Source organism: Wyeomyia smithii, chromosome 3, assembly GCF_029784165.1.
Source record: "Wyeomyia smithii strain HCP4-BCI-WySm-NY-G18 chromosome 3, ASM2978416v1, whole genome shotgun sequence".
Classification (NCBI taxonomy): Eukaryota; Metazoa; Arthropoda; class Insecta; order Diptera; family Culicidae; genus Wyeomyia; species Wyeomyia smithii.
This window is the reverse complement of record NC_073696.1, coordinates 28,621,478-28,649,327: the sequence shown is the minus strand read 5'-3', so window position 1 is coordinate 28,649,327 and position 27,850 is coordinate 28,621,478. Positions and strand designations below refer to the sequence as shown.

The 27,850-nt window shown below is 38.5% G+C and overlaps 1 protein-coding gene across 8 annotated transcripts in view; it reads right to left on the bottom strand.

The window, feature by feature from the left end:
• Positions 1-27,850, bottom strand: part of LOC129732921 (uncharacterized) — a 391,879-nt gene that overhangs the window by 148,029 nt on the left and 216,000 nt on the right. Inside the window, exon 1 of one of the 8 annotated variants that reach the window (XM_055694382.1) lies at positions 5,402-5,992. The exons of 5 other annotated variants lie outside the window; for them this stretch is intronic. The gene's annotated coding sequence lies outside the window, so the exon portion shown is untranslated. Of the gene's footprint in view, positions 1-5,401; positions 5,993-27,850 lie in introns of those variants that run through there. 2 more of the 8 variants (XM_055694381.1, XM_055694383.1) reach the window with 2 other exon arrangements.

The window sequence follows — 27,850 nt, the reverse complement described above, 5'->3', positions numbered from 1 at the left end:
AACAGTTGTTTTCGCAGCGCAAAATGTTCTCCTGCACTCTAGAGGTTTTCTGATGAAAAAAGACAAGCATGTTAACGCCACATTTCAATCACGTTTTCGTTTCAGGCCAAGAGACAAGATAAATTCACAATTTTTGGTGTAAGTTCTGAATATTTCGGATTCTGCATTTTGGTCTCTAGATTGGCCATTAACATATTCAAACGAGGTTCAAACATTTTAGAACGGTTTTCTACTTTTCAACTCAGAAAAGTCAGTTATTAAGTGGCCCCATACAAATTTGGGACGCATACTCCGCGTAAAATAGCCCTAGTGTAATTTAGGGAATTGATAAAATCGGTTCTCCCCTACCAGCAGTTTCAAAAACATTCTCAGAGCACATCATTAAATTGTCTGTTGAAGGAGGTTGTAACAAACATTGCAGTAAAGCTTTACCTTCGAGACGTTAAAATATTCTAGGCTCATGGAAGCAAACATTAGTCGGGCAGATTCTACAAAAAAAATTTGACACATAACTACGTACCTCAGGAAGTTTGGCTACCTAGAAATTGAAAATGAAAAACTAAAAACTGGTGTGGCATTTCAATTGGAGTGATTTTTGTTCTTTTCGACCACATTCGACATTACCGATTTTGGTTCGAGTAGAAGATGGCATATTGTAGTTGATTTTCTGGCAAAACTGGCGTAAAAGTGATAAAAATTGGTCGATAAGTTGAAGACGTTCATTTGTACCTAGCAACCTAAGAAAAATCTTTTTCGATTTTTTTATGTTGCTAAACTTTAAAATGTAGGTATTTTAAGTAAATTGTATTCTGAATGTAATTCACATCTTTCCAGGGCTGACTTGCTTCATAGATGAGCATTCGGATCTGAGAGCACCGGATGCCAGAAAACGTTTCCATTAGTTATGGAACAAGCTGAAGGATTCTTTCAACAAGCAAGGATCTCCGAAACGGGAGATTCCGGAATGGATAAAAAGTAAGTTTTATCATCATTTGATTTGTAAATATATTAATAAGTGGAGTTTTCACTCCTTTGTGTTAAAAGCATTTACCTGTTTGAAAAACAAGATCTTCAAAAAAAAAACTTTCAAATAATATATAGTTCAAGTCATATTGTGGAATACGCTCATTTTCATAAGTATGAGCAGATTATAAATACAAAGTTAAAAGGAAATTGCGACAAAATATGATCAGCTTGAAGAAAACAAGGGGATATTGTTTATGTAAGGAAAATTAAAAATGGTCCAATATGGATATTTCCGACTCCCAGAGACCGGAAATCAAACCAGAAAACCATATTACAATTCAAAAAACTGACTTCTGTTTTTAAAAGCAACATGGAATAGTCAAAAGCCCTAGATAATACCCGCCATAAGCTTGGGATCGCTTCATTGAGTATCGTAACATCAAGTTTGAATAGTGCAGAACCCCCCAAAAAGTTTAGCATCATCTAAAATAGGCAGATGTCTTGTGTTTCTGACAACCTAGAAAGTTTCTGTTTTCAGCAGACTTATAAAGAAGATAAAGAGCTTCTGGGTGGTCAGTTTGGATGCCCATCTACGTGGCGTTAGTGTCCAAGCGATTCGTCATATTTTAATCCTTGATTATCTCACGATTTTGGCCTCCAAAAAAAGGGCGGTTCACAACAAAGTTTTCCAGGTCAAGGTCCTTTGGCTGGTAAGCAGTTTAGTGCAGAAATAAAGATCAAACTACGATAATTGTGTGCACAATAGTACCGCATAATAGCAGAATTCTGCACTGAACTGTCCACCAACCAGAAGTCTTTGATCTTCTGGACAATTTTGTTGAAGACCGCAGCTTTATTTTATTTTTTTTTAAATTTATTATGAGCAATATTACTCAGTGTAACTATGTATACTGTAGTACTCTAAGTACCGGAATTTTCGAGATAATTTTACTTCATAACACTCAAAACTATTGGCTTTATTCCCAATCAATCCGTTCATAAATCAAAATCTCTTGACCTCTTGAACAACTTTACCGAAGACCGCAACTTTATAAGTGGTTGAATTCACGAGATAAAGTAAGCAAAAAAACTTCAAACACAATAGCACCACATTGTGGCAGATTTCGTAACTAGACTATTACCCACCAGCAGCTTTTGTTCTACTGAACAACTTTCTTGAAGATCGTTGCTTTCTAAAAGGTCAAATTCACGAGATAGCTTTAACTCAAAATACTCAAAACTAAATGCATACTGATGTCAAGTGGCTACTAATATTTCAGAAATGTTAAAAATATCAAGGGTGTGAAAAATATCACAAAATCCGAATAATTTACCATGTCAATGAAGGTAAAAAGTTAAAAAAGTCAGAAACTTTAATACTGTCTAGTTTTTTTTTTTTTGAATGTAAAACCAAAACAGAACACCCCAAAACAAAAATAAATGTGAATAAAAAAAAACTACACAGTTAGATAGGCCAACAATGTCAAATATGCCAAAAACATCAGAAATGTCAATAATTTGAAAAAAAGTGTATTTTAGAAATATAAAAATGTAAAAACGACAAACATGTCAAAACCCTAATTATAAAAAATGGCAAATATGTATATCATAAATGCCAAAATGCCCAAAATATGCAATATTTCAATATCATCAAATATGACGAAAAATGACAAACATTGATATGTTAAAAACCACAAATATTCAAGATGTCATGAATGTCAAAAACATAAAAAAATTAATATCGACAAAAAATTTAAAAAAATTGTTAAGTTCTACTATTAACTTCAAAAGTAAATATTACATTCACTCATCCGGGTCAAGAAGTTTCATGAGTACTACTAGGTATACCGCCCTAGGGTTGTATGATATTGTTGTATGGTTGTATGTATGGTGGACGTGGGACTAAGCACTGGAATTATTGTAATTACAGACACAATAAATTAGTTTTTTCAGTGAGTCACGTATTGGAATTCTCAGCCTCCCCTTCATTTTATCAAAAATATGTATGATTACACTCGAAAGAACTTCATTCACACTAGTTGATGTTGTGTCTGTAGTGTTTTATTTTGTGCAAACAACAATGAAGTTTAAAAAGATTCATTTTTGTATTTTGCTTCACAAATTTGTTTAATTTGCCAACAATTACATTCACTGTACTACTAAGACAATTAATATAGGTATATTATTTTATTAGTCAATTTAAAAATAAAAGAAATCTATCAATGTTGAAATGTAAAAAAAAATCTGATCTTAGTAAATGGACTCATAATTCACAAACACTCGCCGGCTCTTACTAATCTATAAATTAGTATCTTTAGGAACTTCGATATTATGACACGATTATTTAGTGAATATCGAAGATAAAAAATAAATAAAAATAACTTATAACCGTTGCAAAATTGTTCAATTCGTGTTGAGTAATTTATGGTTTTTATGGTAACCATATTCATAAGATAAGCTTTCAATCAGCATCAGTAGCAGCAATGCAATTTTGATTGCACGCGAATAGAAGTCGTGCCCGCTGCAATGATAGACGACGAGAAACTAGTGGCGCTCTGGTCTACGCATACTCTACGGTACTGTTGCTTTAACCGGCATGTTTTCTTTCAAGACATCAGTTTCTATTACGCTCCAACAACAGATTTAGTAATTGTTCAAGAAAAGAGGTTGTTTCAAACTTTTCGAAAAACCTTTACCTTCGAGACATCAAATTAGTCTAGGTTAATGGAAGCAAACATAAATTGACCTAATAGGACGGGGAGACTATGTCAATTTTGTTTTGGATATTGATGCATAGGATATCACAGGGAATGGTTGGTGTCTATTCATGTCGTCTGTGCTAGGAATGCTCGCATGTGATTAGGTCATTGTTCGCGTAAATTTGTTCTTGACACTTTTTATCGATTTTTACCGCTTTGCAATGAAAAAATGATGATAACTAGCGTATTACAAAATTGTTCAACATTTTATCTATCCAACAGTGTATTGGATATTGTTATCCATCATATGGTTATGCTGTTATTATCGTTTGAAATCTGACGCAACATTTGCCAGTTTTATTACCAATTTTACAGAATGCATACCAGTTTAGGAAACAAAGACGTAGTCCCACGTCAAAAAACAAGTTGAAAGCTTTAGAAATGAAATTTGAAAAATGTCAAAAATAACAAAACTGTGAAAATGTGTTGGCTCTATACCTAGCAAATGATGTTTCGAGTTTTTTGGATTCCGAAATGGGGCATTCGGAATACTGAACTCGATCTTGTACTTGATGCTTTGCACTTTAATTACAGAATATGAAATTCAGTTAGGTTTTGAATTGAATGCGGACTACAAGATTCGGATTCTCTGTTCCTTTATCGAAATTTACAGAATATTGAGATTTATAACCAATTATAACAACAGTGGTATAAGCAAAGAATGATTACTGATACTCATGTTTCTTAACTTAGAATTTGAAATTCTAGATCAAAAATTTGAGATTTTCCTCAGAATAATCGATCTGAAATTACGATAAATTTACAATCTTTGCTGTAACGAGTTTATTCGAACTACTATTAAAAAATGAGTGGCGTTATTATGAATTTGTTCCACATGTCAGTGGCATAAAATCATGCAGCGAACTCTTCCCAAAAATTTACAGCATTTATTACTGGCACAATTTCCAGTAAATCCCATCGCTCACCGTTACGAACTAATACTGATAAATGGATCAGATATGATGGCAAACACACCATAACGATACAGATACTCATTAGGTGCTCAACGGTGTCCTTTTGTGTACCCGCGCTGGCTTTGGCTCGGCTGTAATAGCGCGATCAATTATTTTGCCATTCCCCTGCCTTGGCACTTGGCAGTCACCCGGTAGAACCGAATCTCATCATTCAGCTTTTTTGTTGTTCACCCCGGATACCATCGTTATCCTTTTCAAAATATGGCACCTCGTTTTCCATCTCATCATCTCACCTCTCCGGCACTTGGAGCGAGTACGTGTTCGTTTACCAGTCTGGAGGTTTTTTTTTCTCTGTTGCTTGGGGAAAACACGTTCCGTGTGCCGAAAGAGTTGCTGCTGCTTTGGATTAACTTCCGTATAGAAACGAGTGGTGCGGTGGAAAGTCACTGCAGGGGGTTGGGAGGAAGAAATATAAACCTGATGGTTGAGCAGGAAATCTGATCAGTCCGTTGAAAAGCCCATACACCAGCACAAAGCACGTGAATTCTTTATTAGACTTGATAAGTACTTTATCTAGCTCGCACAACCACTCGTGCTTTTAGCGCACATTGGATGCTCGATGTATGAGCCCCCGAAACGTAACCTGGTAGGGCAGAATTTCCCCACGCAGGTAATAAAATGAAAATAATTTATTCTACACATTTTGCCTGCTGTTTCGGTGTATCCTCGATGAATTTGATGACCACTTTTAATTTTTTTCACTTTTACTGCTTTGACGAGACACGATTTATGGTCCATCGCTCACCGATCCGGGTAGGGTAGAAAGTAAACCCCCACCCCATTCCATACACAATTCGATCCAACACCGAGAGTAATCCTGCACTAGTAACTCTGCCAGTTACTCCGAAATGTGTGCTTATAAATTACTACCACAGCTTAAATCAGGAGGAAATCACACGGTTGAACACATTTTTTATCACCGCTCACCATCACCAGAATCACTTTGGATATTCGGCCAATTTCCTCCGAAACAATATGCACTAATCCGTGAAGAGTACCACTCAGCTGGCCAATCACACACTCCCGCGACCACATAGAACTACCTTTTCATTCGCACATGGTCCGAACCGGTCAGCGTATTCCGTTAGCCGTCGTCCGTCCGTCCGTCAGGTTCACACGAGGCGTCGAAATTGACTGACAGCAGCCGCAGTGCAACCTGCTGCTGATGCGTGGGCTTCCACCCGAACACCGACCAGCTGGTTGGCAGGTCGGGAGCATGTGTTCAGGCTATGCCATCCATCCCCAGCCTCGCATTGCCTCGCACACCGGCAGGCTGCCAGCCAACGACGACGCGAGAGGCTGCTTTTACTGCTACTACACAGTGTGATATGTTTGATAAGTTGAATCCCGTGGCTGCTGCTAGGAACCTCGTGTGTTACCGGAGAGCGTTAACAGCATTTTTGTTCCATCGTGCAGCTGCTGCTCCCTCGAGAGAGACCGAGCGAGCGGGAGCGTGAGAGCACGCCGCGCTGTCTAGCAGGTGGTTTGTTTTGATCCGATTGGTGACGAAGGTGGCACGGATGCTGATGATGATAACGATGATGATGACGATGGTGATGACGAGGCAAATCGGAAAAGTTCTTGGCAATCGTTCGGTTTTTGACTGAAGAAGTAATGTGCTTGCAAGCTTTTGATTGAGTGAGCTTGAATGACTGTCTGGCGGAGGAAAGGGTGGTTTTATTTGGTTTTGAAAGTTTGATTAGATGATTAATAGGTAAGTATAATTAGTTAAGGAATCGTTATTTTGATCCATAGGAAGCTTTCTCAATTCTTTAAACACAAATAAGAGCGTTGTCGTAAAGATAATCTGGTAATGAAAATTTCATTCTACAAAATGATAAACAACCATGCGATTCCTTTAACGTTGGAATCGATGGGGTCGTTTTATGTTCGACAGACAATTTTGTTTTTTCGTTAGCGGCAGCGATACATTTTTTATATTTTTTCTTCACAATTAGATAACAATAGCAAAACAAACGGAAAACAATAGCTTTTGAAAAATGTCATGCAAACCATGCCAAATTCCAAACTTGACAATAAAAGTTTATTTTATTTCTTTTGATATTAGCATCATCTTCACCACCATCAGGTACAAATATCCAATTTCCCGTCTTCCGAATCCCGATATATAAACCATAAATCAGAAGTTTCCCCACAATCGATTAAATCGTGCCGAAATTCGAATTTCGTAGACGCAATTCTCCTCAATATATCAAATTGGCGGTGACACGAATATGGGAACGTTGAGAAAAATGTTTTATTTCACAAAAAATAGGATAAATTTCACCAAGTTCGCTGCCTTTTCACTGCTGGTCCATTCTTATATGAGTGAATCAGCGTTTTTGTTCATTCCATAATTTCGCAGAAAGTAAGTGATTATTCCGTATATTTTCCGCGAACGTCCATTCATTGTGATAAAAATAGGAAAAAATATTTTTTTGTATATATGCAGTGCTTTTTCGATTTTGTCACGGTCAAAAAACATCCTCCCGTAAATACTATGGAACTGTGGACTTGGTAAAATGATAAAAACTAGGAACTGACGTAGGACTACGTCTTTGTTTTCTATACTAGATTACACTTTGTGAAAATGAAAATGAAAGCAGGCGAACGACTTAATGCATCTTAGTCATTTATATGTCGGTGGATAGATAAAATGTGTAACAATTTTTTGATACTATGTTCAACATTGTTGCTTTACTGCTTAATGGTGGAAAAAGGTGAAAAGTTCCAAGGTCAAGCTTTCCCATACATTTCCCTTGTTCTTGGCTTGCTTCCCAAGCACAGATAACAATAACATGGACGAAATAAATTCCACTGCCTACATATTTTGACTCAACAAAGTGTTTTGGTTTGTTTGTCTTTGTCTAAGCTGCGTGGCTACGCCTTAATGGTAAAAATCTACGCTGAACTCGATACAAAAGACTGCGTGTGGAAAATTCAGCTTCAGTTTAGTTTGTTTCACAATAGCGAGTGCGGTGCAGCTGTTAAAGCTTTGCGACATTGAGAAACGAGAGCTACATACGAGTCAACTTCCAGGAACCGCGGAGCATGTTACCTTTATTCTGCACACGGCAGCAACAGTTACCATCGTACAGCTGCTGGAGGGCACAGAGGAGAGCAAATTTTATACACGGCCAACAAAATAATCGATGCTACCGGTGGTGGTGTGATTATCAGCGTTCTATAGCATACATTTCGAGCTGAAGATTATCGAATCGGTTCTTTTTAGAACTATAAATGCTTGAAGATAAGAGTTACGAGAATTTTCACAACTACTCCTAGTGTGAAATGTCCATCTATTTCTCAATAATCATTTTTACAATAACGACCAGGGCGCACCAAAGATAAACGGTAGTGTTGCCTATGAATAGATTATCACAACAAGACATAACCCTCATTTCAAGAACTTTCACTGCTAAATTGAGTGATTTTCCGGTTTAATTGTTTGTTTGTGTTCACTTGAACACCGTTATCAGTCAAACATAAGGAACGAAAATTAGTTAATCTGAGAACCAGAGTGATTTTCGCATCGGGGAAGCAAAAACTTTCTTTTGATGCTTTGAAATTCACTCGGTAGTATTGTATTATTTTTCATTTTTATTTCGAGAAATGGGGTGCCAGCACAATAAAAAGGGGCAAATATTATAAAGGTTACAAGTTACATTTTTTTTTTGTATACAAAGACCTAGTCCTAATCATCTAACAGTGTCCTAAATTAGGTTAAATATATTGGCTTCTTTGAGAAATCTAAATAACTTGTTCATATTCGCTTTCGAATCACCTAAAATATCCTCAGAATGTATACAATGTTTTTCACTTAATTCTTTGTATTTTTCGCACTGGCTAAAAATATGCTCAACTGTGATTTGCTCTTTGCAAACGTCACAGGTAGGAGGATTTTCATGCTTGAATCAATGTTCATGGGTTAATCGGGTGTGCCCAATACGCAACCTGGTCAAAACCACATATTCCTTCCTGGTGTTTCTGTATGAGGACTTCCACTCTTTTACTGAATCCTTGATCGCTCTCAGTTTGTTGTTTTCAACTCCAGACCATTCGTTTTGCCATGCCTCAATTATTATTCGATAGTAGAAGGACATCAGATCATCAACAGTGAGTGGCGTTGATTGTAACGGTAATTCAGTCACAGCTTTGGCTAAGGTATCAACTTTCATTTCCGGATAACCCAACATGGCTTGGTATCCATATAAATCGAATGTCTTTATTAGATATTTTCTTGATTTCATCTTGAATACATTGTACTAATGGGTGGTCATTGTAAATGTTTTCTAGATCTTCCAAGCTACTCAGGGAGTCGGATAGAATTAGGTATTTAAAATATTTGTCATCTTTACTTACGAATTTTACAGCGTCAAGAATCGCTTGCAATTCCGCAGTATAAATTGATATAGTTGATAACAGACGTTTCTGGCTTACATATTCTTCTGAAAACACAGCACATCCTACAGCAGTGGTTTCATTTTTAGAACCATCTGTATAGATGAAGCAGTGATCAGAAGAAATTTCCGATATTTTTTTGAACTCTTTTTGAATAATCATAGGAGAATGTTTTTTCGACCAAATGGTCAATGATTTATCATCTCTGATTGGTTTATTGCTCCATGGTGGGATTTGTGATACGATCGATTTAAAATGTTGGTTAGTCGTAGCTGGTATTTATCTTGACACTCTTTAACTCTAATAGCGAAAGATTTGTTAATTTTGTGTGTTTGAGTTTCGTTTGTTAGTTGATTAACGAGCTGTTTTCGAAGTGGATGACTTTCGATTCAGTAATTGGAGATCTCTGCGATAGCTCAAAGGCATCATACCAGTTTCAGCAAGGATACTCGCAGTCGGGCTAGTCCTAACGCTCCGGTAACCAAACGTAATCCCAAATGGTGTACTGGGTCCAGTTGTTTCAATGTTCTCTGACTTGCAGTTGCATACACTATTGATCCATAATCAATTCTGGAGAGTACAAGAGACTTGAAAAGGATCATTAATGACTTCCTATCAGAGCACCAATCTGTGTGGGAAAGAGTACGAATAATTTTCAGCGAATGTGATGCGTTACATTTAAGTTTTTTCAAATGCATGTTCCAACTGAGCTTCCGGTCAAAAATCATTCCTAAAAATCTGTGAGACTCTACTACTTCGATTTGTTGGTTGAAAAGTGTTATGTTCGGGTTTATGTTGCAATTGATGCGTTTACAAAAATGCATTACTTTGGTCTTCGCTGGGGAGAATCTGAAACCAGTGATCTGGCACCAGTTCTCTAGATTATGCATAGTTGATTGGAGCTTTTTTGGATTATAGACCTAGGTTTTCCTCTCGCGTACGCAACAAAGTCATCAGCAAAACCGATACGTTTTACAGTGGGTGGAAACACTTGTTGTATTGAATTAACAGCTGTTAAGAATAAAGTCACACTTAAAACAGACCCTTGAGGGATCCCATTTTCCTGGGTAAATGTTGCTGAGTAATTGGTTCCATTAAGGACACGAAAGGTACGATCTTTTAAAAAGTTATCGATAAAATGTAACATATTTCCGCGAACTCCGAGTTCAGAAAGTGTTTTAACTATATTTCTTGACCAAGTCATATTGTAAGCTTTCTCTAAATCCAAAAATATGCACACAAGGTGCTCTTTGTTCGAAAACGCTTCTTGTATGTCTGATTCAAGGGTTGTTAAATTGTCGGTTGTGCTTCGGTATTTTCAAAAACCCGATTGATTTTTATCTATAATGTTTTTTGATTCGAGAAACCACAACAGTCTTCGGTTTACCATTTTCTCTAATAGCTTGCATGGACCGCTTGTTAGTGATATTGGTCGGTAGTTTAGCGGATTTAATGGGTTTTGGTCAGGTTTTTGGATCGCGATTATAATTGAATCTCTCCACTGATCAGGAAAAAACCTCTCCTGCCAAATTCTTTTATAGATTTCCAAAAGATTATATAGCCCATCAGCTGGAAGATTTTTTAGCATGTGGTAATGAATATCATCTGGTCCTGTTGATGATCCTTTACAACTCTTTAAAGCCAACTCAAGTTCTGTAAAACTGAATGGCTTATTTAATTCACTTGACTCATGTTCATCGAATGATATTTCTAGACTTTCAACTAATGCTTTATGTTCAAGGAAACCTTCAGAATAGTTTGTAGTACTCGACAATTGTTCAAATGACTTTCCTAACTGTTGAGTAATCAAATCTGGTGAGGTGATCAGTTGATCATCGATTTTTAACGCTGTCACGAAATTATTTTTCACTTTTCCGTTAATTTTATGAATTTTGGTCCAAATCTCCTTGGGTGAAGTGTTGAACGATATCGTTGGTACAAATTCTGGCCATGACTTTCGCTGTGATTGTCTCATCAGCCGTCTTGCCTTCGCCTTTGCTTTTTTATATGCACATTCATTGTCTGTGGTCATTATTCGGTTGTATCTTCGCAAAGCCCTTTTCCTTTCTTTGATAGACTCTGAAATTTCAGAGTTCCACCAAGGAGGTTTATGCTTTTTAACGGCAGAAGATGTTCTGGGAATTGTTTCATTTGCTGCATTAATCAAGGATCGAGAGAAGTGTTCAATTTGCTCTTGGGAACGTTCGGGCTTGTTAGTATTTATATTTTGAGTTATGAGATCTTGGTAGTTTTTCCAATCAGCTGCGTTTGTAATCCAACGACTTCTTTTCGAAAAACTCAGATTACGACTGAGTGCAGTAAGAATAATCGGGAAATGGTCACTAGAGCACAGGTCATCGTGAACTTTCCAATCGAACACAGAGAAAAGTGAGGGGCAACCAAAGGTCAAATCAATAGCAAAAAATGTATTATTTGTTAAGCTATTCAAATTCAAATCATTGATTAAATCTTCCAGCATACGACCTCTCGTATTTTCATTATCACAACCCCAATTTTTACTGTGGGCATTACTTTCTGTGCATATCAGGAATGGTGAGGGAAGTTGACTAAATAGCTGTTCTAATTCTTGTCTAGAAACTTGTAGACTTGGTGGTAAATATAGGTTGCATAACGTGAACTCTACTGAATAATAAACAGTTGCAGCCACTGCTTGTAAATCTGTTTGTAATTCTATTTCCTTGACATGAAAACCCTTCTTAACGCATATAGCCACTCCACCTGACGCTCGTAAGTGAAACTGATCGATTTCATAAAAAATTTTGAAATTTTTTAGTGTTGGAATCTTACGATGGTCGAAATGGGATTCTTGAATACAGATCAAGTACGGATTTAAATCGTTCATGAGAAATTTTAGCTCATTGAAGTGCTGGTAGAATCCATTACAATTCCACTGGATAATGCAAGGGTCCATAGGTAATTGGGAAGGATGGTTCAATGATCCAAGCATCCTGAAAAAATATTTAAATGAAATAAATATCATCTAAATCTAGGAATTCATCACTTTGATCTGAAAATATTGACATTTTAACTACTTGGAAAAGATTTTGTAAACTGGTATTATCTGTTCTGATATCATTTTTTTCTGTGTTAATCGTACTGTTTTCATTATTGTTAATTATTATTTGAGTACTCATCTGATTGTTTTTTCTGATTTGATCCTTTGGTTCGAAGTTCGCTCTGGGATTTACTTTGGTTCTGTTCGACTCGTCGCTTTTTGTTTCGGGTCCGTTTCGTTGCTTTCGTACTTGGTCGGTTTGTGTCTCGGGTAACGCAGTAGCTGGCATCGATTGAGTTCGTTGGTACTTGTCTGTGATCGTTATCGCGCTGGCAAAACTGAAATGCGGTTTGATTGTGGTGAACACTGGCAAGGGAGCTTGAAGTCGTCTTTTCTCTCGGGCTTGTTTCGCCGATACTCGTTCAGCTACTTTTATTCGTTGAATTTCTACCTCATCCATATACATGGGACAATCTTTAGACCATGCGCTATGGTCTCCGCGGCAGCAGATACATTTCTTTAGGTGAACACAAGGGGTGTTGTCGTGGAACAATTCGGCACATTCTGGGCAAATACGGTTTCCTCTGCAATTTTCTTTTTTGTGTCCAAATTTGAAACAATGGAAGCAACGTAGGGGAGGGGGTACATACAGTCGAACACGGCATCGGTAAAAACCAGCATCAATCGAGGGTGGTAGATAACTCAAGTTGAATGTAAGAATGAAAGTTCCTGTATCTTCCACCTCACCGTTTCGGCTCCGACGAGTCATTCTTCGTACCGCTACAACATGGTATTCCTTCAAGCCATCCAGTATTTCTTAATCCGAAAATTGAATAAGATCGTGACACGTGATTGTTCCTCGACTAGAATTTAAGGTTGGGTGCTCGATCACGTGGATGGATATCTGATCACAGAGTTTTGTCTGCCGCTTCAGCTTTTCAGCCTGTTGACGGTCCACTGTTTTGAGTAGCAACGATCCATTTCTTAATCTGCTGATTTGTATGTTCGGGGTAATATTGTCAATCGTCTTCTTAATGAGAAATGGCGAAACGTTTTGCATTGTTTGGCCATCGTCCGTTCGAGTCAAGATGAGAAACCTTCCGCCATTATCATTTCCGTCCAACTTTGGTTGTTTGTTGTAGTCTGATTCGATGCAATTTTCTTTCGTCGCACTTCGCTTGGTCTGTTTCGATTTTCCTTTCCTGTTCCCATGGTCACTAGTCACATGATTTAACACCTCGTATCGAGACCCAAAGGCTCCCAAGAGCCCCCGCCTCCTCCTGGATCGTCCATCTTCTTCCACCACTTACACACAGCTTCACTTTCTATTCACTCCGAACAAAAGAGATTTCGATTACGAAACAATAGGTAAAGTTCAATAGAATCACCGAACAAGGCCTGAGATAACGAAATAACGTCTAACTCAGTCGGCTGCTAGGAACGAACTGGAAGATGTATTGGTTTGTTTCTCTTTCTTTCTATAAGCTACGTGGCCACGCCCTAATGGTAAAAATCTACGCTGAACTCGATACAAAAGACTGCGTGTGGAAAATTCAGCTTCAGTTTAGTTTGTTCCACAATAGCGAGTGCGGTGCAGCTGTTAAAGCTTCGCGACATTGAGAAACGAGAGCTGCATACGAGTCAACTTCCAGGCACCGCGGAGCATGTTACCTTTATTCTGCACACGGCAGCAACAGTTACCATCGTACGCTGCAGAATATTTTGCTGGCACAGCTGCTGGAGGGCACAGCGGAGAGCAAATTTTATACGTGGCCAACAAAATAATCGATGCTACCGGTGGTGGTGTGATCATCAGCATTCTGTAGCTACATTTCGAGCTGAAGATTATGAAATCGGTTCTTTTCAGAACTATAAGATGATGAAGATAAAAGTTATGAGAATTTTCACAACAACTACTAGTGTGAAATGTTCATCTATTTCTAAATAATCATTTTTAAAATAACGACCAGGACGCACCAAAGATAAACGGTAGTGTTACCTATGAACAGTTTAGCGCAGCATCTAATAATTTTTAGTTTAGCATATATTATATATTTAGTCCTACGTCACCATTTCATACAACCCCTAGGGCTGTATACCTTGTAGTATTTTGTTAAATTTCAATGCTATTCAATTCAACAAAAATAAATAAATAAAAAAAAAAACAAGAACCTCCATCATTTCCTCGAGTACACAGTCTCGCTAGATTCGCCAGAGAGTATCTTTTTGACCATGATAAAATCGAAAAATCACTGTATTTGATCATTATTGTATTTTTCAAACAATTTACTTCATGCATTTTTTTTCTAAATGATGAAACTGAAATTTCAATTCTTATTTTCTGAAAAAATCTAAAAATTATCTAAGGTTCTATGAGGAAAATCTGAATGAAACTACATGAATGATGAGATTATTCAAATATTCCACGAATTCCACTGAAATTATATGGGCATTGCAATTACTGCCACTTTGGGAACAAAAATATCGATATTTTAGGTTAAAAGCTATCCGTTTTGGCGAACGAGATAAAATTTATTAAGTTTGCTCTCACTTGATCAACTTTGGAATGCTTTCAATTCGGTTTGTTGCAAAAAGTCCAAAATTGGCTCTAAGAATAAGATCTCTGTAGTGTCCTAGTAAATTTTCTGTGGTAAATCATAATAATCGATGAATTTTTATGTAAATAAGAGAGTTAAGTGATTTTTTTTTAATTGTATTCGAGGACTCGTAAACATGTATTGTGAGTTTAAAAAATCAGTTTCATTCGATCAGTTTAATCATGAATTGTTAGGTGATCAATTTTATCCCACTCCATGATATCGGTTAAAAAATGTTTTGAAATCAGGTTGTAAAGTTGGAAATTAATGGAAATTTTCAAATGGAAAAATTAACTGATCTACTGAGGCTTGGAACCTTACCGAGACTTTTGTTCCAGATGTCGGGGAAAGTTCTTCTTGTCTCTTACCGCAGGTATGCATTCTGCTACGTATTAGTCCTCGGCGATCACTGGTTAGATATTTCGAGATTTCATATCCAGAGTCACAGAGGTGACATGTTCATCGTCAAGCTTGCCTGGCATTTTGAGATAACAGTGCCCAGTGAGAAGACGTGTACATGCTCTTAGGTTTGTTTTATACACACACCCAATCAGATAATAAATGTTCGATAATTATTAGTAAGTTTGAGTTCGGTAAGTTTGAGAAAATACAGAGTAGTTTGTAAAATTGATATATCTTTACATATTTTCTGTATTCAGCAAATGAATTTACTGAATACTGCTATATTTTCTATGAACTGTTCGGTAAATTAAACTTTTACCGAATATTGGTAAAAAACTACTGGACCAACTATAGAGCTGTCAATTTTTTTCTACTCGTTGTTATCGTTCTGATTGTCAAGTCATATTCTCGGTTCCGTTTGAACATTAAAGTTCCTACGAAAAAAATTGAGGACTTTCTCCAACAACTTCAGCTAAAAGATGATCGCATAGTACAAAATTTTTCGTAAGTATATAATAACAAAATTTGTAAATATTTCAGGCAAACCATCACATAATTTGCCTCTACTTCCGAGCATCTGTTGCATGCTACGTAAATAGTTTACACCGCCACCCGGAAGATCTTCGGCTTTGAAACTATGAGCACAACTAGCATGAAGGTTAATTGATTTTCACCCTGACAAATTCGGTGCGGCGAGCGTCCATTTTTTAATTTTTTGTTATTTTTAATAGGTAAAATTTTTAATAATATTTGATTAAAAATATTTTTTTACCAAAACAATGTTACATCATATTTCTGGTTTACTTAAATAATTAAAAGTGAACAAATAACGAATATCACAGATCTTTCGGTATTGTCTTACACAACTTACAGATTTGATCGGTGGTTTTGGCAATTAATTGCATTTGCCGTTTTCACAAATTAGGTCGGTAATAATGACAGAAAGCAACAAAAATTTGATTACTGATCGATCGGTATTGGTAATATTACCGAACGTTTTACCGAGCGCTCAGCTGTTGAAAAGTCGGTGAAAAAAAGACAAATTCGGTGATTTAATATAAGTGTGCACCACCTGCCATAAGTTTGGAATCGCTTCACTGAGTGTTGCAACATACAGTTTGAATATTGTAACACAGTTCGGCATCACCTATAAAATAAGTAAATTTATGTGACGTGATTCGGTAACTTAGGGAATTGTGGTTTACTGCAAAGTTGTTCAGGAGGTCAAGCAGGCCCAGATTTTATGAGGGGTGAAAGATGCAAATGCCCCGGGCCTTCCGGCACAAGGGGTCCGCCGAGTTCTAGTGGTGACCTTCTTTTTTGCTCGTCACCTTCCAGAAGAAAAAATTTTTTTACCTCCAATATTTTTAGAATTGGGAGCCCCACGAAAATATCTGCCCCGGGCCCCCCATCACCTAAATCCGGCCCTGAGGTCAAGGGAATGTGTTCGGTGAGCAGCATGGTTAGAAATTTAGCCGTAATACGGCACTAGTGTGCATGTAGTTTGCAGTATTTTCAATTTAATTTATCTCGAGAATCCAATTATTCAGAGTATTGCGATCTTTAGTGAAGTTGTTCAGGAGATCAAGACCTTTTTGGTAGTGCAAATTTTGATTCAAAATTCGACACCAATGTGGTGTCAGTGTGAATATAATTTGTAGTACTTTGACAATAATTTATTTTGTCGATTCATCCAGTTGAAGAGTTGGGGATCTTACCAAAGTTTAGTATGACATTTAGCCGTTACGTGGTATCTTGTGAATCCAACTATTCAGAAAATTTTCAGCAACTCAATGATTAAAATTTCTCAGAATAAATGATGCAATTTCGATTATTTCATTTTCTGCACAAGGCGCTTGTAGTATTGTTATTTTTTGCTCGTTATAACTGTGCAAGTTTAGTTTCTGGTTATAGGGGAACTGCTCCATTATTCATCTCAGCCCATATACTCATCTCATACAATATGAAATCACAATTGAAAACAGGAAAAAACGCATATTTTTTAATTAAACCAATCTACTAATCCATGGAATGGATTCTTCTTAGTTCACTTTAGTTTTCTCATAAAGTTGAATCCTCAAAAACTCACTTTAAAGCTCTAAATTTGATATTATAGTCGGGCATCTGCACTCGAAAACGCATTTAATTCAATCACCTACCTCAGAAAACAAAATCCGCGTATTGTTCTATACGGCTACAACGGGGCTCGTTCAGCAACCAATGTTTTTTTCCATCACTAGCGGACCACTTTTTATTTTAATCACTAAACAAAAACATTCACTACACTAAGAATACTCTAATCTTTGAAATGTTTACCTCAAATTTCCAAAAACAAGTTTGAATTAGCAGAAATGTATGAGATGAATTTCTACAATTCCTTCACTTCAACTGTATGTATTTTCATCTGTTTTCGCTGCGTTGAAGAAAATCAAAAGTTGATTTGAAGATTTGAAGATGGATATGGAAGCGTTTGTGAAAAATGGTTTGTTTTACAAAATTCAGGATGAATCTAGCTAAGTTTACTGAACATACAATGCTGAACGATTCCATAAGAGCATTTAAGCGTGTTTTATTTATTTGTTCAATGATTTCGTGAAAATTTGGTGTTCAATCCGTGCATTCTTCGTGAATATCGACTTAATGAGATGAACAATGGAGCAGTTCCCCTATTCAGTTTTAGCAAATAGTTCTATTTCCCTCAGTTCAATTCGTAGTTCAGAGATACCGTATTTTCTTTTCCAAGTAAATGGGATAAAAATGGTTTTTGAGGGATTACAATCTGTTAGATTTTGAAAAAGGCTGCCTGCGAACTGATGAGCACAGCAAGGGATTGTGTACCTTTCTATAGTGTGTTTTTTTCCTGATTATTTGCATTGATATTCATTATCAAACGCTTTTTCAATGTCTGGAAAAGCAGCTAGGGATATTTCTTTGGATTGAATGGATTTTTCAGTTTTTCCCACCAACATGTGAGAGGCGTTATAATCAAATTAAAATTAACTCAAAGGAATGACCCTCATATAAACTGTTATGATTTTAAAAAACAGTATGCGATAGGCCCTAGTAGATGACTCGTATTCTTTTGTTATGTTGAGTTAAAATTTTGCTTCAATTCATGTTTCCAGCAGCAGAAAGCAGTACAAAAACCCTAATTGACCTGTCTTAGCTTAGCTTAGATCTGACTGTACATATCAATGGTTGCTACTCCGTGATGGGTCCGAGCCACTCAAGAAGCACAATGAATCAACTGAAAGAACGACTGGATGGTAATTCCTTCTTACTGTGCATCATTCAATGACCCGATTTTTAAAGACCAATAACGGCGCCGGCCACGTCCTCACAGTCAGTTGAGGATATCGTCGGTTTCGTGTAACACCGGCACATCTCAATTTTTTTTTTCCATTTTGAAATTTTGATGTAAAATGATGCCAAATAAAATTAAGTTTTGTTTCACAAAGACTTGTTTCAAAATTCACAAAAAAAAACTTGAGGTATAAGCTGATGCAATTCAAATCAAAAACATGCACCCCCGAACGCTCGACGAAAACAGACGCATTAAGTGATTGTCTCGCTATAAAGTCGCTACTGTGTGAAGAAGAAAAGAAGCATTGCTTACTCGGTCGTGTTTCAAAGAGTGCGAAATGCGGTGTAAAGACAAACTGATAATCCGAAGGTCATCCTGCCATTGTGCTATAGCTGTGTCGCTGCGAAGCTGCCCGTTCCAGCACCGAAAGACTCGGTGATTGTGCTATTGAAGACAACAAAGAAGAAGAGGTACGTGATTCTTTGCCACTGTACTATTGCGCTAGTTTGAGCGCAATGGATGTGGATCCCTTAGCCCACGTCTCCAAACCCACCCGACCCTGTCCCTCCTGTTCACCCCCCCTCTGTCCCTGCTTTAGTCAATCCTCGTCCCAGGCTCTACCCAGACGGATCAACGGGTCCACTGGTTCTCTACATGAGGCCCAAACCAGCAGGAAAATCACTGAACACGTTACAAATCGCGAAAGATCTGACGTCACGATACAAGGCCGTGACCGAAATCGCAAAAGTCAGACCAAACAAGCTCCGTGTCGTGGTCAATGATCTGGATCAGGCCAACGATATAGCTTGCTCCGAGCTCTTTACATATGTACCCGCACGAGACGTATGTACCCGCACGAGACGTGGAGATCGACGGTGGAGATAACCGATTCGAGTCTGTCTGTCGAGTGTATCCTGAGCGCAACTGGTTGCTTCAAGAATTTCAATACTGAGGCGAAAATATTGGACTGTAAGCAATTACGGTCTATGTCGCTCGTCAACGGTAAAAAAGTATACACTCCGTCAGACTCGTTTCGCGTTACGTTTGCCGGATCTGCTCTCCCTAGCCACGTCTCGATTAACCGGGTTCGTCAGCCTGTGCGTTTGTATGTGCCCCGTGTTATGAATTGCACAGCAGTTAGGTCATACAGCTGCCTACTGCTGCAATAAGGCACGGTGTGGCAAGTGTGGGGAGACTCATGCGGAAGATTCTTGCAGTGTAAACGCTGAAAAGTGTATTTACTGCGGGGAAAATCTGCATGAGCTTTCCGCATGCCCGGTGTACATGCAACGCAGAGATAAAATTAAACGGTCTCTTAAGGAGCGCTCAAAGCGTTCTTACGCTGAGATTCTTAAGAAGACCGTGACCACTTCTACCATAACATCGAACCCCTTTGATCTGTTGTCTTCAGATGAAACCGACTCTGACGAACCACTAGAGGGAACTTCTTTTGCCTGTCTTGGGGAGACTAGAAAGAGGAAAAATCTTTTCTCTCCTAAGCTTCCCAGGAAAGGACCTAAGGTTTCTCAAGATGGAATGAATAATACGAACAAATCTAAAAGTGCTGCGGAAAAGCCGAAGCAAACTCCTCCTGGGCTTGCAAATTTAAAGTCCCAGAAGGAGTTCCCAGCACTTCCTGGAACATCTAAAACCCCAGTTGTTCCATTTGCACACCCAGATAATCAAATAAACTGTGGATTGGTGAATTTTTCTAACATCGTGGACTGGATTTTTGAAAACTTCAATATACCTGATCCAATTAAAAATTTCCTCACAGTACTTCTCCAAACAGTTAGATCATTTTTGAAGCAGTTGACTGCCCAATGGCCCCTCCTTGCAGCGATTGTATCCTTCGATGCCTAATTCATCTGCGTATATGAAGGATCCTATCTCTGTCTTACAGTGGAAGTGTAGAAGTATTCTACCAAAAATTGATTCACTTAAAGTTTTGATAAATAAAAACAAATGCGATGCATTTTCCCTTTGTGAAACTTGGCTTACTTCAAATATTGATCTTAACTTCCATGATTTTAATATTATTCGCCTTGATCGAGACACCCCATATGGAGGAGTACTTCTAGGGATTAAAAAGTGCTATTCTTTCTATCGTATTAACCTCCCCTCGATTCCAGGCATCGAAGTTGTCGCATGTCAAATGACAATACAAGGTAAAGAGCTTTGTATTGCCTCAATATATATTCCCCCCAGAGCACAGGTTGGGCAACGGCTGCTCTTTGATTTAATAGAACTTCTTCCCTCGCCACGTTTGATTTTGGGAGACTTCAACTCTCATGGCGTGGCTTGGGGTTCCCCATACAATGATAACCGCTCCTCTTTAATCTATAACCTTTGCGATGACTTCGACATGACTATTTTAAACAACGGTGAAATGACACGTATCCCGAAACCTCCAGCGCGCCCAAGCGCTTTGGATCTATCCTTATGTTCAACGTCGCTACGGTTGGATTGCACATGGAAGGTAATCCTCGATCCTCACGGTAGCGACCATCTGCCTATTCTTATTTCAATTACTAACGGGTCAACTCGCATGCGACCAATTGACATTCCGTATGACCTCACACGAAATGTCGATTGGAAGTTATACGAGGAAATGATTTCAAAAGCGGTCGAGTCGATTCAACATCATTCACCACTTGAAGAATACAACCTCCTCGCGGGCTTGATTCTCGACGCCGCGTTGCAAGCCCAAACGAAGAAATATCCCGGCGTAACGATCAAAGAACGGCCTCCCACTCCGTGGTGGGACCAAGAGTGCTCCGATGTCTACACGCAAAGATCCGACGCGTTTAAGGCCTACCAGACGGGAGGTATACCTGGCGACTATTTACGGTATTCGGAGCTTGATACCAAGCTTAAAAGCTTGGCTAAAGCAAAGAAACGTGGATATTGGCGTCGGTTCGTGAACGAGACGTCGAGGGAGACATCGATGAGCACTCTTTGGAACACAGCCCGAAGAATGCGGAATCGCGTAACGGTCAACGAAAGCGAGGAGTCTTCAAGTAGGTGGATATTTGATTTTGCCAGGAAAGTATGTCCGGACTCTGTTCCTGAGCAAAATATTGTTCGCGAGGCGTCTCCGGGCCACGACGCGATTGAATCACCTTTTACGATGGCAGAATTTTCAGTTGCCCTTCTGTCCTGTAACAATAACGCGCCTGGATTAGATAGAATCAAATTCAACTTGTTGAAGAATCTACCCGGCAATGCCAAGAGGCGCTTGTTGAACTTGTTCAATAAGTTCCTGGAGCAAAACATTGTACCGCAGGATTGGAGGCAAGTGAAGGTGATCGCCATCCAAAAACCAGGGAAACCAGCTTCTAATCACAACTCTTATAGGCCGATTGCAATGCTATCCTGTATCCGGAAATTGATGGAAAAAATGATACTCCGTCGTTTAGACCACTGGGTCGAATCAAATGGTCTACTATCAGAAACTCAATTTGGCTTCCGCCGTGCCAAAGGGACGAATGATTGTCTTGCGTTGCTTTCAACAGATATTCAGCTGGCGTATGCTCGTAAAGAACAAATGGCGTCTGCGTTCTTGGACATTAAGGGGGCTTTTGATTCCGTTTCTATTGACATTCTTTCGGGTAAACTTCACCGACAAGGATTTTCTCCAATTTTGAACAATTTTTTGCACAATTTGTTGTCCGAAAAGCACATGCATTTTACGCATGGCGATTTGGCAACTTTTCGCATTAGCTACATGGGTCTTCCCCAGGGCTCATGTTTAAGCCCCCTTCTTTACAACTTTTATGTAAATGACATCGACGAATGTCTGGCAAATTCATGCACGATAAGACAACTTGCAGACGACAGTGTAATCTCTGTTACAGGAGCCAAAGCTGCCGATTTGCAAGGACCATTGCAAGATACCTTGGACAATTTGTCTGCTTGGGCTTTACAGCCAGGTATCGAATTCTCTCCGGAGAAGACTGAGATAGTAGTTTTTTCTAGGAAGCATGAACCTGCTCAGCTTCAAACACAATTAATGGGTAAAACGATTTCTCAGGTTTTGGTACACAAATATCTTGGTGTCTGGTTCGACTCCAAAGGCACCTGGGGTTGTCACGTGAGGTATCTGATGAAAAAATGTCAACAAAGAGTGAATTTTCTTCGTACAATAACCGGACAATGGTGGGGAGCCCATCCAGGAGACCTTATAAGGCTTTACCAAACAACGATATTGTCTGTTATTGAATACGGGTGTTTCTGCTTCCGCTCCGCAGCAAACACACATTTGATCAAACTGGAGCGAATACAATATCGTTGTTTGCGTATCGCCTTAGGTTGCATGCAGTCGACCCATACGATGAGTTTGGAGGTTTTAGCTGGAGTACTACCATTAAAAAACCGCTTCTGGAGCCTGTCTTCTCGTATTCTAATCAAATGTGAGGTCTTGAACCGTCCCGTGATTGAAAATTTTGAAAGGTTAATCGAACTTCATTCTCAAACCCGTTTTATGACATTGTATTTCAATCACATGTCCCAAAATATTAACCCTTCTTCGAATATTCCAAATCGTGTCGACTTATCAAATACTTCTGATTCTAGTGTGTTTTTCGATACATCCATGATAGAAGAAACTCGTGGAATCCCGGATCATTTACGCGTGCAGCAGATCCCTAAAATTTTTTCCAATAAATATCGAAACATCAACTGCGACAATATGTACTACACTGACGGATCACTTCTTGATGGGTCCACTGGCTTCGGTATCTTCAATAACAATTTAACCGTCTCCCATAAGCTCGATAATCCTGCTTCTGTTTACGTCGCAGAATTAGCTGCAATTCAGTACACCCTAGGGATTATCGAAAAAATGCCCACGGACCATTATTTCATCTTTACGGACAGTCTCAGTTCCATTGAGGCTCTCCGATCGATGAAAGATGTTAAGCACTCTCCGTATTTCCTGGGGAAAATACGGGAACATCTGAGTGCTTTATCCGAAAAATCTACTCAGATTACCTTAGCGTGGGTCCCTTCTCACTGCTCGATACCGGGTAATGAGAAAGCGGACTCTTTGGCTAAGGTGGGCGCAACAAACGGTGATATTTATGAAAGACCAATTGCCTTTAATGAATTTTTCGCACTTGTACGTCAGAATACGATCATCAGTTGGCAAAATGCTTGGACCAGAGGGGAATTGGGAAGGTGGTTACATTCCATAATCCCCAAAGTATCGACGAACTCGTGGTTCAAGGGGTTGGATGTAGGTCGGGATTTCATTTGCGTGATGTCCCGGCTTATGTCCAATCACTATAGATTTGACGCGCTTCTCCGTCGTGTTGGGCTCGGGGAAAGTGGTATCTGTGCCTGTGGTGAAGGTTATCACGACATAGAGCATGTGGTTTGGTCATGCCCTGTACACCGTGACGCCAGGTCTAAATTAATAGCTTCCCTGCAGGCCGAGGGTAGACAGCCGGCTGTTCCTGTTCGTGATGTCTTGGCGAGCCGTGACCTATCCTACATGTCCCTTATATACGTTTTCCTGAAATCCATCCACGCCCCAGTCTAGTCCCGTTCCCCTCCGTCTACACCCAACAAAACGACAAGAACACGTTTGAACCTTAAGCACAAAACCAGCAACCAGACCCCGCACAATAGAACCAGGACCCAAGGACTACGAGCCTCTGCCCCAACTCACGACATCGTGGCTCAGCAGAACGAATCCATACATGCCATTCGACGATTATAAGACGACAATTGAACAACAAAACACTGATTGGAAATCCCATGCTAGTTTTAAGTTAGACTTAATTTCAGCTCGTAGTCGGCAGCGAGGATAAAAAATTTGCTTTAGTTTTTAAGTCATCAGATATAATTGGCGCCGTTAAACATTAAATTGTATTTGTGCCGTGTCAAATAAATGTTATGTGAAGAAAAAAAAATAATCCATGGAATGGATTCTTCTTAGTTCACTTCAGATTTCTCATAAAGTTGAATCCTCAAAAACTCACTTTATAGCTCTAAATTTGACCAATGTTTTTTCCATCACTAGCGGACCACTTTTTATTTTAATCACTAAACAAAATCACTCACTACACTAAGAATACTCTAATCTTTGAAATGTTCACCTCAAATTTCCAAAAACAAGTTTGAATTAGCAGAAATGTATGAGATGAATTTCTACAATCCCTTAATTTCAACTGTATGTATTTTCATCTGTTTTCGCTGCGTTGAAGAAAATCAAAAGTTACCAAATCAGTTTCTGTTAATACGAAAAAATCATACTGAAAATGTTGAATTATTCCGACATACTTGACATAAATGGACAGCACTGCAATGGTTACCTAGGTTACCAATTTTGCACGTAAACAACTGCAGCGTATATCTAAGTAACATACTACGACGCGCTGCGGCTACGTTAATAATGTGATTCAGTTTTAGCATATAGTTCTATCAGTTCAATTCGTAGTTCAGAGATACCGCATTTTCTTTTCCAAGTAAAAGGGATAAAAATGGTTTTTGAGGGATTACAATCTGTTAGATTTTGAAAAAGGCTGCCTGCGAACTGATGACCACAGCAAGGGATTGTGTACCTTTCTATAGTGTGTTTTTTTCCTGCCTTCCATAGCAGAAATATTCAAATTTATAACGTATACAACGCAAAAAAAAAATAATAACAATATTCGAAAAACGTATGGAAGGTATCCGTTATGTTTTGCTAAAATAAAATGGATGAACTTATATTCATCTGATTCACGACATATCATTGTCTAATTCACGACACGTTATTGTGCTGATTTCTGCGGCTGAAAACATGAATTGAAATAAGTTATTACAACAACATTGCAGCGCAACAATTCACCGTATAAAGTCGTCGAAACAATATAGATATGATCATGAACATATAATGTGAGATTAATATAAATGAATTATAAAATACAATAAGAAGTATTAGGGCATGTAAAGAAGATCCCAGTTGAGTGCCTTCCATAGCTGAACTTTTCAAATTTTTAAAGTAGAAAGCGCAAAAAATAACAAAACAACATATTGAAAGTGTTCACTGTATTGTTTTCCTAAAAAAAAAATGATGAACTCTTATGAGACTAATTCATGAAATATCAATAGTTTTTCTTGTTCTCCTTTCTGTGGCTGAAAAGATGAATTGAAATAAGTTATTATAACAGCATTGCAGCGCTTGCAAAAACGTGTCGATCGTTTAACGCCTATAGCCTGATGGGAAAACGAAGACCAAATCACTGCCCTGTCCGCAATGACACGTTTAGAGCAGCTGGACAAATATTTAGCTGAAAATTTATTGTATATTTTAAACTCGGTTTTCAATATACATTGTATTCGCGACAAGGAATCGAAAAAACTGAAACAAAAACCACCCTATACTTATTTCTATATTCTGCATCCCTATAACTGTACTTTGTAATTAGAAAAATAGTAAACCAAAAGATTCAAAAGACCACAGTGTCCGAAAGATATTGAATTTGTAAAAATGGCAAAAAACAAAAAAAATGCAGGTCGCAATGCTTCAATGAGTAGCTTCACCGTTTTGCTCCTCTATGCGAAGGTAGATGGCGCTCAGGAGCTTCTCAATCCACCCAATACACAATCCGGAAAACGACCTTTTTCAATCTTTCTTCTCTGAAGTGCGACTTTTTAAGACAAACAAACAAATCACAACTAATAAAATTGCTACTTATCTGTTTCACGAAGATACGCTGCCACATTCCTTCACTTTTCCGGGTAGCAGTAGGACCTAAACTCAACAATTTGACAAATCACACTATTTTATTCGCGAAAAAACTACTTTTTTACTAAAATCATACGAAGAGCATCCAGTTGTTGCCAGTCATCCTGCTAGACAAACATACCTAAGCCAAATATCAAAAACATCATATCAAGAAGAACGCACAGACTGAACCACCACATACGCACACTCTGTCTTCGCATCGATGTAATTACCAGCACTTTCATAGCAAACTTCCACCGTTAATAGATGGAGTGCGCTGTTTGATTTGACGCTTGTCATTTGTATGGGATCGATCCAGAGATGCCAGTCTTCTTGATATGATGTTTTTGCAAATATACATGCGCGCTGCGCCCCTATCACTGTGGATGTCTTTTCTACGATCTTCTTAGCACTACACTGGTGCTGAGGAACCCGAAACTGGGTGCTGAAATCCAACTTATTTGCCCGTCGCTCGTACGAACTAATTCACTCGCAAGTACACCTTTTATTCCGGCCGCAATAATACCGATATATTTAAAGCAAGCTGCCAATCGAACTCCCGACTACCGTTCCGATAAAATACTGCTGCACCTCGCTTACAAACCGTACCAAGGCAAAGGAAACTTTACAACACTACGGCCACTTGGTAGCTGCTGCCATGTTCTCGTATGAACTGAAGCCACTCTGTGAATTAGCAATCGCGCATAGAAGACAAACCACAAGAACCGTTTTAATGTCGTTGGTTGTTTTTCTTCTGTTAGTAGCTTCTTCAATAAACAATAAACACAAAAAACTTGTGCAAATAGCTTCGACAAATTTATGACAACACACTATAGATAATACTCCTAACCTGAGACTCTTATCTTAACAAGTTTGACCAAATTTTTCAACCGAAATATCTACAAAAACCCTAATTGACCTTTCGTAGATTTTTTAAATTTAATTTATTTATTGGTTAATATACTTGGTGTAGGAAAAAGCCGCTGAAAGTTAAATACTGAATCGTTTCTTCTTAAGGGTTGGAACCTGCACTTCCTTTCACAACTATTTACAACAAGCTGTACGCATCCAATGAGAAAAAAATATCTTTGAAGAAAGCATATTTACTTAATCTCATGCAATTAAATTCATAGTTCACTGATAAAAACTGATGTTATGCTTGACCATCAAGTCTGAAGACTTTACTAAGAAACGGTTGACCACGGTGTACGAGAGGCGGCAATCTATCTAGTACACCAATTGACTAGTTGATGGCAACGATACAGATGCAGATGACTTGAAGATATTCCGTGAAGTAGCGTTGATTCGGCGGGTTATAGAATTATGCAGTTGTATAGAGCAATCTGACAGGATACAGCGGCTACCCATCATCAATTGGGGATGTGTTGTGTCGAAAACTGATGCTTCACTCGACCATGAAGCCAAGATGACTATGGTCTATGATGTCGCCAAAGAAGTTTTCGCGAGGAAGTGGTTGTGGTTAAAAGAGTGTCAGCGTAGATATTGTATAATTTGAGTTTTAGGTGTCGCTTCAAGTTCCTTTTGAACAGTTGATTGATTGCTACAGGAAGTTCAGGGTTGAGTTTACAATCTTCATAGCAAGAGCGTTTTGTCCCAAGTTCCGTATTCAGTCTTGACAAACGAAATGTTTTGAAAGTTCTTGTTGTTCATTCGGAGAATTTCCTTGTAGTTCTCATGTTGTGATGGCTGGTTGGAT